The sequence below is a fragment of the Mauremys mutica genome, chromosome 6, assembly GCF_020497125.1.
Source record: "Mauremys mutica isolate MM-2020 ecotype Southern chromosome 6, ASM2049712v1, whole genome shotgun sequence".
Classification (NCBI taxonomy): domain Eukaryota; kingdom Metazoa; phylum Chordata; order Testudines; family Geoemydidae; genus Mauremys; species Mauremys mutica.
The window spans coordinates 4864699-4880874 of NC_059077.1; the positions used below are offsets into that span (position 1 = coordinate 4864699).

General features: G+C 39.5%; 1 long non-coding RNA gene across 2 annotated transcripts; it reads right to left on the reverse strand.

Moving 5' to 3' along the window:
- Positions 1-617: 617 nt before the first annotated feature.
- LOC123372547 lies at positions 618-11519 on the reverse strand. Of its 2 annotated transcripts, XR_006580337.1 has the most exons (4): positions 11435-11519; positions 10649-10755; positions 4502-4614; positions 618-4086 (listed from the first exon to the last, which is right to left on the reverse strand). It is a non-coding gene; the product is annotated as an uncharacterized LOC123372547 (long non-coding RNA). The 2 variants fall into 2 exon arrangements; XR_006580336.1 differs by having other exon boundaries at positions 618-4614.
- Positions 11520-16176: the final 4657 nt, after the last annotated feature.

The following is a 16176-nucleotide window of genomic DNA, read 5'->3' on the forward strand; positions in this document are numbered from 1 at the left end:
GGGATAGCTCAGTGGTTTGAGCATTGGCCTGCTAAACCCAGGGTTGTGAGTTCAATCCTTGAGGGGGCCACCTAGGGATCTGGGGCAAAATCAGTACTTGGTCCTGCTACTGAAGGCAGGAGGCTGGACTCAATGACCTTTCAAGGTCCCTTCCAGTTCTAGGAGATGGGTATATCTCCAATTATTACCTTTATCTGTCTATTGTTTAGTATTTGTACAAAGACTAGAATGTTACTAGTCTTACACTTGGGGCAGGACTTTCAGAATGGACTAAACCTGTAAACATACCTTACTTTATCATGAAACCAATTCTTTATAGTCAGTCTTGTGGCTAAAGCACAAGACTGGAATTCAAAAGATTTTTGCTTCTGTTCCCAGCTTTGCCACAGACTTTCTCTATGTCTTGGGTAGTCACGTCACCCCTCTCTGTCTCAGTTTACCCACCTGCAAAAATGGGGTCATGAGGACCAACACAGGATGGCTGTGAAGTTTTAAGTTCGAGGGTGTGTTGAAATCATTGGATGGAAGATGACATGAAAATGTTCACATTTTTATTTCATAGTTTTTCTTAACACATTTTTAAGTTGTGTGTTTTTTTTTGTTTTGTTTTTAAAGGTGTTTGTTCCTTCAGAGCCCATCATATCCTACTTGCTCTTCAGTAAAGCCCAGTTTTAGGGCTGCTTATACTTATTTCTGTTTAATTAACATGAACACATTACTACCTATTCATGGTGGGAAGGATGAGAGGCTGAGATGAAGCCTTTTATTAAGGCACAAACCTTTAATAATAGCAAAAGAAATGCAGAAAAACCCTGTCCATATTATTCCAATATGAAAGTCCTCCTCTCCACCCACATTTAATGTCAACAGCTAGCTAGAACTTCCAGTCCTCCTTGAAGGCTCTTCCACTCTACTCCAGGAATATGTTCTCCCAAATTCTTTATTTTCTGTTACTTCTCAATACAGTGAAGCATACACACTATGACTAAGATAAGACCCAAGTTATGGTTATGTTGAGTGACGTAATCTTATCCGTTCTTAAAGAGCTAGCCTCATGCACGAAAAAACCCTGAAATCATTAATTTCCCCCAAAGGTCTAAATAAGAATTGTGGAATTGCTATGAGTGATAAACCTCATGATTCAATCATTTTTTTCATCACTTCCCATCTCTCTTGATGTGTGTGCGCACGCATTTTTGTTGTTCTTAATATTCTCTCTTTACACTGTAAACTCCTCAGGGCAGGGTATTTGAGCTGCTTGCATGTGGTTCCTGTGGGTGGAGTTGTTCCCACCCTGTATGCTCTTTGTCCCACCACTTCAGTTAAGACTGCTAGAAGCACTTGTTGCAGAGTGTTTTGAAGGTAAATTTGACAGTCGGTTCCTTTCTCTTTCAGTTTCTTAAATCAGTCTTCTAGCAGATCAGCTGGAGAGATCACTAGCCTGGTGAAGTGGTAACAGCTTGCTTTAAAATCCAGTGGAGTGTTTCCCTTTTTGAGGGAGCTTTGATCTTTTCTGGAACTTAATTTGAAAAAACTTCATCCTAAGTGACCATTGCAGGGTTTTTGCTTTATCCTACTGAAAACTCAGTTTACTTCAAATTTGCACAGGGAGGGATACATAGCAACATTTATCAGTGCTCTTAAGATTCAGACTGTGGTTATTTTAAGAAATGCAAAATATTTTTGTTTTGTTCATCTCCATTTTTGAGCCATCCAGGTTATAAACATTTTTATCCAGTTTAATGGCAAAAATCCTTTTCTTACTCCATTAGGCAGCCGTATGGTTTAGTTGTAAAATTCAGATTTTACAGCTGAGTGTATTCCCAAATATGCTCCATGGCACTGTGTAGAAGGGAATCTATTTGCAATTTTACTGTGAGAAAAATAGGTTTCATCTAAAACATTTTAGTTGCATTTCTCAAGACTAAGAGATTGTTTCTAGAAGTAGTTATTTGAGGGAGGAGCTCTAGAGACCAGATTAAGATCCTTCTTTGATAAATATTTATTTTAGATTCTTTATACTAGATCTAAATACTGTTTGGGCCACAGTGATTATAGTCATGTGTAGTGGAACAAATGAATAACTGGTTGCAAATTTTAAAAACTCTAAAACTGAAATATGGTAAGAACATATCTGACTGGCTTGATAATTTATCACATTCACTTTTTTCTGTATATGGAGGAAATGGCTGTTGGCTGTTTTCTCTGAAGTTTTATGAACCACATTTTGCTTGATCTTAAATCTTGTACTGTGCATAGCTGTCTGCTTGACCAGTTTCAGCAAAATGTGAATCTTTCTTATATTGTGGCCAATTTCTGCTGTGTTGCAGTGGTGTAATTCCAGAATACAGCCGTTGAAGTCTTTGTAATTGTGATGGCAGAATGTGGCTTACAATCCAAGGGCTTCTCTACACTATGGGCATCACAGTTGGAGTGCTGCAGTGTAGGCACTTCCTCGTTGACAGAAGGGGTTTTTTCCATCGATGTAGGAGTTGTTGTACCTGAATAGTGGTAGCTGGATTGACTGAAGAACTTTTCCATTGGCCTGCTGCCTACACTGGGGGTTAGGTCAGCTTCACTATGACACTCAGCGGTATGATTTTTTCACAGCCCTGAAAAGGGTGGACTGATTGAAATCAAGACAATTTAAAGTGGCAATTTAAATCACCAAGTGGAAAGCCTTGATTTAAATCAGCTTTTCCATATGTACTTCAGTTATTTTCTAAAGAAAGGTGCATTCTTCTTAGTAGATACAACCATTAAAACATGTTGATTCACAACTAAATGGATCCTTTGCACAAGATTTGGTACATCTTTTTTGCTACTTAGGAGGGAACACTATAACCATATTTATTTAAGCAATTGTTTACGTTAATATTTTCAGATTCTTATTAGTTGTATATTTTTAGTATGTTAGAAAATGGTGAATCATATATTGCCTACTTATGTAATTAACTCTGCTCACGATTTGTGACAAGTTGCATTAGAGTGGTAACTGGAATGTAATTAAACATATAACAGCATATACAACTTTTATGAAAAAACAATCTTAAATGTTGTGGATACATCAATTTCTCTTATCAAAACATGTTTCACATTTACAGCTAAATGATTTATTAAAGGAACATAGGGATTAATTGTAGTCAGTGAATTAAACTGATTATTTCAGGTCAGCCTGGGAACATTTTCATATCTGCCTAAGTGAAAGTGACTGGAGCTTAAGTTCCTGCTCACCTAAGTCCCTAGAAAATGAGATGACAGTCTCCTAAATTACTTAGGCTGTCATTCAGACTTTTTAAACTAGTAGATCTCATCTCCCACACTGCTCATTTTTATTCAGAGACTGGAAGAGAGAGACAAGTTTTCCTGCTTTTTCAACTCCCAGTTGATATCTCAACTTTGAATGTATTGGTCCAAAAGAAGAAAATATTCTTATTGTGCCTGCAGGAGAGGCTACTGCTGTCGAAAGCTGGCTTAGCACTTCAACAGACTCTGGTTCCGGGTGCTTAGCTAGTAACTTCTACCAGTTCAGTGATGTGACTCTTTTTTTTAAAAACATCAGCAAACATGTACTGCTTGAATGGTCACCTCCAGCATTGACATTCTGGTTGGCATGATTGATGAGTGATTATTAGATACCCATGTCGCAGCAGCATCTTCTTCAGCAGTTTGGCAGATTACCTTAGTGCATTGGGTTGAGAATATTGGTAAGAAAATGAGGTGGAGCAAGTGCTTGATCCACCTGCTTTTTTTAATGCCTGCAACTTAACTTTGTTGTTGGGTATCTTTTTCTTCAGTGTCTCTTGAAGTTCTTTCCAAATTTAAACAGCCCCAGCAAAACCACAGAAATCTTTCTGCAGTTGGTCCAAGGCTATGGAAATAGGTTTCAGTATATTTTCTACATTTTTTCTTTAGTCCAGTGTTGACTACTTTGGCTGTGATTGTTCCATCTATTTTGTCATGATTTTCTCCACAAATTATCAAAATAGGCCAGTCTTAATAAATTGTTCAAAACACTCAACCACTGAATTCAATTGTACATCTTGGGGAGAATTAGTTTGTATCCTCCTGCTCTCTTCGGTGAAGCTGAAATGAAATGGTGGTTATAGAAGTGTTAGCAATTTCAACAACAGTTTGCTGTATTATTGGAGTCAAGTCGTTAGCTGAAACCTATACCAAATGGCCATTGCACCCATGTGTTATAAGTTTCAGGTTCCCTTCATTATCTTCTTCTAGATTTCTTCTCATCTTTGCTACATTTGCAGTATTGTTTGTGACAAAGCTATGCATTTGACACTTGAATGTTTGTTCACAGAGCTTTTCCTGCCACTTTTTAGTATTCTGCTGTATGTGCATTTCCTGATGTATCTGTTATTTTTGTAAAACAGACAGTCCCATCTTCTGTTGTCACACAAGCATTAGTTACTAGATCATTGTGTACATTGCTCTAGCGATCAGAGACTCAGATTAACTAATTTCCCTTTCAGTGTTTTTTGCATACCGTTCAATTTCCTTCTCAAACATGGTATCCCGCAACCTTCCAGCAATATCTGCTCTACCAGGTGATGCTTAGCCAGGTCATAATGATTGAACCATGTCAATGAAATGTTTATTCTGAAAAAGACAAAAGGGAGACTTTGTTACATAAAAGATGAAGAAGCTCTTTGTTTTGATACAGGTATGTTTAGTTGCAGCACTGCTGGTGGTACCAGCAGATAATTCTGAAGTTATAGACATTGCAGACATTGCAAATGATGGACATTCTTAACCCTTTATATCTAAGCCAGACTCTGCAACAAAATGGTAAACAAAAGTCACTCTCATTCACTGACGGTTAGTGCACTGCCTTTTAAAAAAAAAAAATAAAAAAAAAAATTGTAAATGAATGATTCTTCCTACTACAATTGTTAGTACCAAGTTATAAGATCATCTGACTCTATTATCTTTAGCAACATACCGAACAGCTTGGGGGGAAAACACTTTTTAAATGTAAAAATTCATAAACGCCTAATAAAACTTTACTTTTAAACAGGAAATTAGGATGTTTATTATATTGAACAATTAAAATAATCTTAGAAGTCCAGCAGTAATGGTAAAAATGTAATTGATTAATACTCCCACAATTAATTATATTTAGAACACAAGCATTTTGAAATTCATAAGTAATCCACCCAAAACGCAAATGTCTGATAATAGTCTATCATCATTTATTAGCATAGTAGGACATGGTAGTCCATCTATTAAAATGGTGTAAAAATAAGTTTACCAACCAGCTGATCCAGATTGTTCAGACATGCCCACATAATTTTCAAAGTCATTGCCATTTGAGGAGCATTGCCTTTGTCACATTGTTTACTTTTGGCATGTGTTTCTTGTTTACCCAGAGGTACAGGAATTTATTGAAAATATTCTTAAATGTGGTGGGTTTTTTTTTTTTTTAAACAACTTCCAGCCTTGGAAGTGTTCTCTCCTCTCCTCTTCTCCCGCCCCCCCCCCCCCCCCGGACTCTCACCCAGAAAAACAAAAGAACTATAATCTAAGATTTCTGCTTGTGTAACCCACATACCTTTTGCACTGCAGTATTTTATTTGTATAGAGATTGAGAGAGGTGGTTGAGAAATTGATGGATTTCTGTTTGTATTGCTGTCTGTGCACATGTGCAGGGAGACAGAGCAAGACCATTTACTTGAGGTGCCCAGAAGCAAGGTCCTGGTAGTGGGCAGATCAGTGTTTTTCCAGGAGCTGGAGAATAAATTTCCATGGTGGGTGGAGTCACAGATGCTCATAATTTGAGAACTCAGCCACTCAGATCTCAGGTAGGGAGAAGCTATAAAATAGGAGTATGAGACCACCCAGATGGGCTCAGTGGATGATCCTGATGAGATACATGATGGTGTCTCCAGGAGTCAGAGGCCAGGTCCCAATATGTGTGATGACTTTGTCAGTCTGTTGGTCCACAGGATCAGGCCTTTAATACAGTGCATGACACATTGTGCCATATTTACAAAGCTTAACCTTGAAAGCAAGATGTTCCCCCCGATTCTTTCTTTATATAGAAAAGCAGCCTTTAACTCAGTGTTTTTGATAGAGGTTCATGGATTCAGCATTTTTTTTATTTAACCATTTGTTTGAAGATATTATAAGTTTAGACTTTAACATATATTTTGTATTAATTTCAGATTTCATTTTAAATGGGTTTGTTTTTTAAAGAAAACCTTATTATAATTTAAATAAACAGATTTGATTTAAAAAAAAATCTATTTTTAAAATCCACCCTGGCCTTGAGTGACATAGCTATGTTGATCTAAATTTTAAGTGTATAGCAGGGATCAGTAGCTTACGTCTGAAGGGGGATAGATTTATTTCAGAAATAGATTTTCATTTTGGCTTTAGATTGCACATTCTTCCGTCCCTGAGTTGGGGGTGCAGTTTGGGACTTGCACATGTCAGTGATCTCAGTTGCAAATGTTAAGTTTGGGTGCTTAATTCCTATGGGGATGAGTGTGATATAAATAAATAGAATTGCATTGGCCTTATACTTCAGTATCATTTGGCCCAGTTGGTGCAGATGAGTATCTTATCCAGTGGATAACTAAATATGGAGGCGGGGGAGGGCTAGCTGGTTGAATCTCAATCCAAATAAAATTGATGTAATACTATGAGCCTGGGGGAAGCAATTTAGTGGGTGGAGAGATTGGTTTGGATGCTTCGAAGGGAAGACTTTGCCTGTTGCTTGTGACACAGGTTCACAATCTGGGACTTCTGTTACGTTCCCAGCTGCTTCTAGATGTCAAGACAGCAGCAGTGAACCAAAAATTTTTTTTTAATCTTTCCTTGGCTAGAAGGTGAACCTCTTCCGCAATGATCAGTGCTTGTATCCGCTCATGGTTAGATTGCTACAATGCACTTTATGGGGGCTACACCTGAAGACCAGAATGTGGAGGCTCACTTGCTTCATGGAGCTTCTCACAGGGAGTGCTTTAGACCTGTGCTCGGTCATCTGCACTGTCTGCCATTTTGTGTCAGGAGCATTTCAAGGTGTTGGTTTTATTCTATAAAGCCCTAAATGGCTTGGGGCTTTGTTCATTAAGTGAGAGACAAACTGTGTGTGGTGCCACCAGAGCTCAGGTGCTGGAGCTTAGCAGTTACCCAAAAGGAGGTTGATAGCAGGGCAAATGGTCTTGCTCTGTCTCCCTGCACATTTTTGGTGAGAGCTCATCTGTTCCAGAACTTATTTTCCCCCTTTAGTTGACTGAGCCTAAATCCGTTGACCTTCAGGGTGCAGACAGGGCCGTACTGTTCTCTCAGGCTGTTGAAAAGGGGACAGGTTAAGGAGACACTAAGTGGATTTAAGTGTGATGTTGATGGTGGGGAGTTTCTAATTACTCCTGCTGAGTTGAAAGGGTGAGTGGAATTCATCTTTTATTTCTTTTTAAATGCACGTGCATTTAAAAACAAAAGGATGCATTCATGTTTTAACAAAATCCAAATTTCTGTGGCTGCAGATTGGAGACCTGGTTGGTCATCTCTGCATTGGCAAAACAGAGAGATCCATAATTCAGTGGAAGTGGCTCTTGACAGGGCTCAGTCATTTTACCACTGTCATCTGCACAGTGATAGAAGTGCCTGAACCATGTCTGTGCAACTTATAATCACTACCGTTGCACGCATGGTGAATGATGGCCATCATTGTTTGTGTATGTGCTGCAGTTAAGGCTGGGCAGAGTATTTGGTACCTAATATGCTCGTGTATTTTACAAAATTGTATAATACTTCAAAAACACTTTTAAAATAAAACTTTGTTTTGAAGCATTTGCTGCTCATATATTGCAGAATTCGGCTAGTGCGTGAAATTCTGAAAGTAGAAACAAACTATCCCATTTTATCTGTATTAACTGAAGTGCAAAAAAATAAGCAGACTGCAGTGTGGTGAAAATTGTATTAGATGGTTAATATTCAGTTCTAATAATTTTGGGTATTAGAAACGTAAGGAAGGGAAATCTTAAGAGTCTTACCTTTTATTTTGAAGGACTGAAAGGATATGTCAGTTTCTCCTTGGAAACTTACCTAAAATGTTTCTGTACTGTGGCTTGTTTCCCTCACTGGTGCTCACAGTGTTCTATAGGATTGTTCATGAGTGCCAGGTCACTCAATGAGAGGCGTGCAGAATATCCAGTTTTGATTTTATTACTTCTCTCAGTAAACAAACTCCCCTTCCCCACCTCCAAGACAGCAGAATAAAAAATGACAACCATTTTTAAAAATTACATGCAGTTGGCTACAGGAGAAAATGGGGTGACATTTTGGGTCTAGAAGCCTCAAATATGTCCCCCCCCCTTTTTTTTTTCTTAGTTCATTTTAGCTTGTAAACAAAAAAAGGTGTGTTCAGTGACTAGGCTTACTTTGGAGTCCAGCACAAGTGTGTATTCCCAGTCCCCTCCACCCAGAGACCTTGCTGGGAAAGCTGACCATCGCAGCTGCTTTCCCCTCTACATTTCACATGGGGGAGAGAGTGATGCAACTGAGGATAAAACCTTTTACATGCTTTTTGCCAGACTGTTCTCTCTGATAACAGCTACATGCTCTAATGGGGTGTGCAGGGTGAGAGGAGGACAAACTGGATTGGCTATGGCATGTAGACAAAAAAGGGGAGTGGTTGATTTGGCAACTTTCAGGGAAAATAACAAGTTCTGTATTCTTGACGCATGAAAGGTGTGTTTATTTTTGTAGATTTGCATTTCTGTTGTGTGTATGCAGATTCATGTACTTTGGGGCAGGGAACAAATAATTTTAATATGTCACCATAGATGTGCTTGGGACGACAAATTAACAAAGTCTCTGCTAAAGGAATTTACAGTCTAGGTTAGATATGACATGACACAGGAAGAGAGAAAGTCAGGCAGGGGGCATGATGGCTGTCTTCTACTCTCTCTAGGGTGTTTTTTGTTCTTTATTATGCCTAGCACAGTAATAATTGGGGCCTTCTGATTCTACTATGATCATAAATAGTCTAAAGTTATGAGATCATCTTCTGCATTACATGCATTGTGCCGGTGACCTGGTTCTTTTTATAAATGTATTTTTATTAAGTTTGTGTGGGAGTATGGATCAGCATTGGAAAGTTGCTGTTGTATTAGGTAAACTTTAATATAACCAGCAAATTTTGGGCATAAGTTTTTCAGATATAAAATGAACCACAAAAGATTTGGGGGGGTGGGAATAATCTCATAGTGGCTTTGTAAGATTCCAAAAGAAGGAAAGAATAGCTAGCTGTTTAAACATGCTATTAATTCTGTAACTTAACAAAATGAAACCATTGCCTCCTCAATTTCCTGAGAAATCTGAGCTGCAGACTTCATGGTTTCTCTGCCAGACCAAGTGACCTCACATAAACATGGCTCATAAACTGACTTAGCTGAAACTTTAAAAAACAAAACACACAAACCCCTCACCCTTGGTTGTGATGAAGCCTGAATATGTTCTGCTGAAGACAGAAATGTATGAGTGAAAACAGGACTTCAGAGTGGACTGATTCATCCACAGTTATGTTCATGGTAGCTGTTTAATTTACAGAGGCAGAGACAACAGGAAAGTCTAGAGCTCAGATTTCTCAGCATCTTGAGGCCCAGTCGGGTGAAGGTTCCTCACCAGGCTTAACTCATTGAAGCCCGTATGAGTTCAGGGCATGCAGCACTACACAAAATAGGGCCCAGGCCTTATTGTCTCAAATTTGGTTGAAATACTGGGCTAATTATACTTTAAAATGGCCACATCTACTTCCCCCTTTTCTGAATCGTACATGGTTTTTTAAAAAACCCAGCAAAATCTTTATCAAAAACTTCATATTTAGATTTGACCCCAAACTTTGGTCTCAGATTTCATAAAAACAATTTACAATCCAATAATGTTTCCATACCCTTGTTTAAAAACAGGAAAACAGTTGGTTTTGCACAAACATTTCCCTGGCTCATTTGAAACCTGAACATTGAAGCACTGGAAGCTTGAAAGTGAATCTAAGTATAAACATTGATTTTCATTGTCCGAACTAAGAAATGCAAAAATAGAGCCTTTGTCAAATTGGGTTTTTAAAATACTTCAACTCTTAATAATACTAAAATGGCTTTAGGAACAAAGGCTGCGATTTTCAAAGAAACCTGTTACGCTGCCAAATCCCATTGAATTTCATGGCACTTGGGTGCCTAACTCCTTAAATTGTATATCCCATCAAGAGAAATGTTTGTATACAACATATATGATTTGTAAGTTGACACCACTGTCCTCTGAACTATTAAGCAGCCAATTGCACTTCATCCCTCTTGTTGTCACTACATTTATGATGGAGTAAATGGGTTCCAGGACAACATTTTTAAATAACTTTTTTTGCTTGAGATGTCTCCGGTGTAAAGTTACAGCCTTCTCTGGCTTCTCATTAAATTCTGATATTTTATTTTCACGCACCAGGTTTAATTCCAGTCTCCTTTTTTCCTCCTTGTCACCTCAGCTCACTGATTTCCAGCCAGACTCTTTATTTTATTTTATTTCATTTTATTCTGTTTTTTTACTTGCCAGTAGTCACTGTGACAGAATTAATGTTTAAGGTTTTTTATGTCATCAGTTCAGACCATGATATATTTATATATGAACTGACCTTAAGGTGGGAGTTCTTAGCCTCACTGTTTGTTTAAAATGGTGTCCATAATCTTGGAAAAGTCAGAGTACCGGGTAATTTTAAAGGAGATGCGTGTATCTTGTGTCCTGGAAACAAAATGATATATTGATTAGTGTTGTTTTTTTCTCTCTTACCTCTGCAAAAATAATCTCTTTTGAAGAAAGCAAGAAATGTTATTACTCTTGTAGTGTATGTATTTTTAACTCTTCAAATGGACTTCAGTGAGGCCTGGTCTAAACTGGGGGGGCGGTGTCGATGTAAGATACGCAACTTCAGCTACGGGAATACTGTAGCTGAAGTCGAAGTACCTCCCGTCCTCACCTCGTGGGATCGACGTCCGCGGCTCCCCCGCCGACTCCGCTACCACTGCTCACTCCGGTGGAGTTCCGGAGTCGACGGGGAGCGCGTTTGGGGATCGATATATCCCGTCTAGATGAGACGCGATATATCGATCCCCGATAAATCGATCGCTACCCGCCGATATGGCAGGTAGTCTGGACGTACCCTAAAAGAGTAGGAGTAAAAGAAATTTTACACTTTTTGCTTTACTCAAATTCATTTTTTTGGGTAAAAGTTTAATATTACAATGATCAGGAGAGCTGATGCTTTACATGCCATCTCTCTTTTCTATTTGATCCTGAAAATGAAAGTGCAATGCTATATTTGTAACCTCATGTTCACTTTCATGACCACTGCCTGATGTCACAAACTCAGAATTATGACTTCATTGCAAGATCAGTCAGGATAACAAAATTGAGCACTTACCTAGTGCCTCTTGCCTGTGGATCTCAAAACACTATGCAAAGGCAGGTGAGCATTATTCTCATATATTGCGGAAGGGAAAACTGAGTCACATAGAGAGGCTGTTGCCAGGATACTATGGTGACTGGTGTTCTATAAATAGAATACAAACTAGATCTGTAACTTGCCCAAGGTCATGCAATGAAAGAGTGGCAGATTTGGCAGTTAACATCTGCCTCCTGCTTTGGAGAAGGAGAAATTACCCAGATTTAAATACCTGGGGTGGTATGAAAGGCATACACAGAATGATTTGTTGAGAAACATTTTATTTGTGTGTTTTGTTTTTTTAGTTTCACCTTATTTGTTCTAGTGAAACAGTTCCTTAAGATAGTCTTTAAAATCCCTGTTCTTTGGAGGAAGTGCTGGCTGTGCTTGTAATACACAAAGGCTGTTATGTTTTCAGTACATCTTAAAAGTGACTAATGTGCAACTATGTGCTTTACTCACCATAAAGCTGTTCTCTTAATTCATTTACTATGACACCATGACTTTACAGAAAGTACAATAACTTACAGCCCACTGTCACTGTGCCAGCATCTTACAGAAGGCTGTCCAGGAAGTGATGTTGGAAATAAGTATATCGGTATCAACAGCATACATTTCAGATTAATGTTTTATCAAGTTTCTGGTTTAAAACTTGGTGCTTCTGCATGATAGTCTGTAGCCAAAGTTTGTCAACTTGTAATGTTTTGTCTAGTTTATCATTCTTCCCTCACATATGCATATATAGTAATTTTTAATTAGGAGAGATTGGTACAAATTTACCATAGATCATATAGAATCATAGAATCTCAGGGTTGGAAGGGACCTCAGGAAGTCATCTAGTCCAACCCCCTGCTCAAAGCAGGACCAAACCCAACTAAATCATCCCAGCCAGGGCTTTGTCAAGCCTGACCTTAAAAACCTCTAAGGAAGGAGATTCCACCACCTCCCTAGGTAACCCATTCCAGTGCTTCACCACCCTACTAGTGAAAAAGTTTTTCCTAATGTCCAACCTAAACCTCCCCCTCTGCAACTTGAGACCATTACTCCTTGTTCTGTCATCTTCTACCACTGAGAACAGTCTAGATCCATCCTCTTTGGAACCCCCTTTCAGGTAGTTGAAAGCAGCTATCAAATCCCCCCTCATTCTTCTCTTCTGCAGGCTAAACAATCTCAGTTCCCTCAGCCTCTCCTCATAAGTCATGTGCTTCAGCCCCCTAATCATTTTTGTTGCCCTCCGCTGGACTCTCTCCAATTTATCCACATCCTTCTTGTAGTGTGGGGCCCAAAACTGGACACAGTACTCCAAATGAGGCTTCACCAGTGCTGAATAGAGGGGAATGATCACATCCCTCGATCTGCTGGAAATGCCCCTACTTATACAACCCAAAATGCCATTAGCCTTCTTGGCAACAAGGGCACACTGTTGACTCATATTCAGCTTTTCGTCCACTGTAACCCCTAGGTCCCTTTCTGCAGAACTGCTGCCCAGCCATTCGGTCTCTAGTCTATAGCAGTGCATGGGATTCTTCCGTCCTAAATGCAGGACTCTGCACTTGTCCTTGTTGAACCTCATCATATTTCTTTTGGCCCAATCCTCTAATTTGTCTAGGTCCCTCTGTATCCTATCCCTACCCTCCAGCGTATCAACCACTCCTCCCAGTTTAGTGTCATCTGCAAACTTGCTAAGGGTGCAGTCCACACCATCCTCCAGATCGTTAATGAAGATATTGAACAAAACCGGCCCCAGCACCGACCCTTGGGGCACTCCACTTGATACCGGCTGCCAACTAGACATGGAACCATTGATCACTACCCGTTGAGCCCGACCATCTAGCCAGTTTTCTATCCACCTTACCGTCCATTGATCCAGCCCAGACTTCTTTAACTTGCTGGCAAGACTACTGTGGGAGACCGTATCAAAAGCTTTGCTAAAGTCCAGAAATAGCACATCCACTACTTTCCCCTCATCCACAGAGCCGGTTATCTCATCATAGAAGGCAATTAGGTTAGTCAGGCATGACTTGCCCTTGGTGAATCCATGCTGACTGTTCCTGATCACTTTCCCCTCCTTTAAGTGGTTCAGAATTGATTCCTTGAGGACCTGTTCCATGATTTTTCCAGGGACTGAGGTGAGACTAACTGGCCTGTAGTTCCCTGGATCTTCCTTTTCCCCTTTTTTAAAGATGGGCACTACATTAGCTTTTTTCCAGTCATCCGGGACCTCCCCCGATAGCCATGATTTTTGAAAGATAATGGCCAATGGCTCTGCAATCTCATCGGCCAACTCCTTTAGCACCCTCAGATGCAGAGCATCCAGCCCCATGGACTTGTGCTCGTCCAGCTTTTCTAAATAGTCCCGAACTACTTCTTTCTCCACAGAGAGCTGGTCACCTCCTCCCCATACCGTGCTGCAGAGTGCAGCTGTCTGGGAGCTGACCTTGTCTGTGAAGACAGAGGCAAAAAAAGCATTGAGTACACTAGCTTTCTCCACATCCTCTGTCACTAGGTTCCCTCCCTCATACTAGAACAGCCCAAAAGATTGGGCATGCATTTAAGATATTTGTCCAGTGATGTTTCTTATAACTGCAGAATTGATATTTGTAATGTTTTAATGTTTGTCTGACAGACTGCCTTCAGTTGCATGGTTCAGTTTTGAGGTTGAGGGTGTTGGTGAAATCTACCTGAGCATAGCTCACCTGCATGCTAAGGGGTGAAATGGTGTAATAAAACAAAAGTAGCTGTTTTATAAACTGTAATGTAAAGACTGCAAGTGGGTTGCTATAGCCCAGGGGTAGGCAACCTATGGCACGCGTGCCGAAGGTGGCACGCAAGCTGATTTTCAGTGGCTCTCACACTGCCCGGGTCTTGGCCACCGGTCTGGGGGGCTCTGCATTTTAATTTAATTTTAAATGAAGCTTCTTAAACATTTTAAAAACCTTATTTACTTTACATACAACAATAGTTCATGCATCTGATGAAGTGGGCTGTAGCCCACGAAAGCTTATGCTCAAATAAATTTGTTAGTCTCTAAGGTGCCACAAGTACTCCTGTTCTTTAAATAATAGTTCAGTTATATATTATAGACTTATAGAAAGAGACCTCCTAAAAGCGTTAAAATGTATTACTGGCACGTGAAACCTTAAATTAGAGTGAATAAATGAAGTCTCGGCACAGCACTTCTGAAAGGTTGCCGACCCCTTCTATAGCCTTTTTTAAACAGAAGTCAGAGTCCCCTGATCTTGCAGCAAATGTGCTCCTGTTTAGGTTCTCCTGTTGGTCAAATATGCAGGTGGGTGCTAGCATCCCTTTTTAGTACATACTGGAGGATATATTTGGAAAAATAGTTTTTCCTTATTTATGGTATTATGTCTAAATGGTCCTTGTTAAATAACATACACACAATATGTTAATTATTCCCAGATACACAACTTCAGAGTTCTAGTAGAGAATATATTGTTTAAAAAGAAAAGAAAGGCCTGTTTCTGTTCTTGCACCAGTCTTACGTTTGCCCGACCCAGTCTCCTCACCTATAAATTAACTGATTTTGGGGATGGGACTCTTTATCAGAATTTTCTTCAGTGACCGTGTAACCTGTAGCTTCTTCTCTATTGTACATTAAGCACGTGGAAATATTTGGCTGACCGTATAGGGTGCCCTGCCATGTATCTGGAAGAAGGGGTTTCCTGATCCATACAGGAAGGATGAAGGGACATAGTGATATTTTCAGCCTGTATTAGGAGGGTGTCCAAAATACAGCAGGGGAGTCTCATACCAGTAAATTGGTATTTTCTGACTTGTATATAAAGGGTGGGTAGCAAGGAGTTGGTTGACCAGCTTGTAGAGTGTGCTGGTGAGGAGAGGGTTGTGTGGGTCTGTAGCTCATGTTGGAGACTACCACCGTAGATGGAGAGTGGGCAGTGATACAAGGGCAGAGTTAGTTAGGTTTTGAATCTTAATTGTGATTTCTCTGACTTTGAAATTTCTGTTTAAAACAAACTATTTTAGCTAAATAAATATCAGATTTAATTTAACAATTCTGTTTGAGAAATGCTTTAAAGAGACCAAAGGGGCATCTTACTCCATAATCTTAATGAAATTGAATTTTGGAGTTGGGGGTGCAGTTTTGGTCAGGGAATTTCTTTAGATTGTGTGTGTAACTGATAAATTGAGATGCTTTTAACGGTGCTTGTAACTTGATTATTTTTGTCACATCCCATGGGTGCCACATGAAAATAAAAAACTCTTCTATTAGGCCTGTATTCCAGTAATGGTCACAAAACATAGCTGAAACTATATAACTTGTGGGTTTTTTGTTTGAAATTGTTTACCACAATTTCACTGCAGGTTTGATTTCTAAGGTTTCAACAAACCCTACTTAGTGTTTGAGATCTCATGCAAGTTACAAGTTTTGCAACTGATGCTTGTAACCATCACAGCACAACCACATTTGAAGCTACTTGGAAGTTGCTTATTCCATGCAAATCTAGCAGCATATGTAAATTCCACAAATGCAGTATTTTTTTCTCTGGTGCTCAGGGTGATTACAAACAGTTGATAGTGCTTGTACAGTGCAATTTCTGAGAAGCCTCATAAGTAGCTCTCTGAGGATTACATTTCATGAGCACTCATGAAAATTACAAGCTCCATTAGCATGGGGAATGTGGATTGTAACTTTCGCCAGGTGGATGACAAAAGTTTAAAACATGAAGCATGGAACTTTA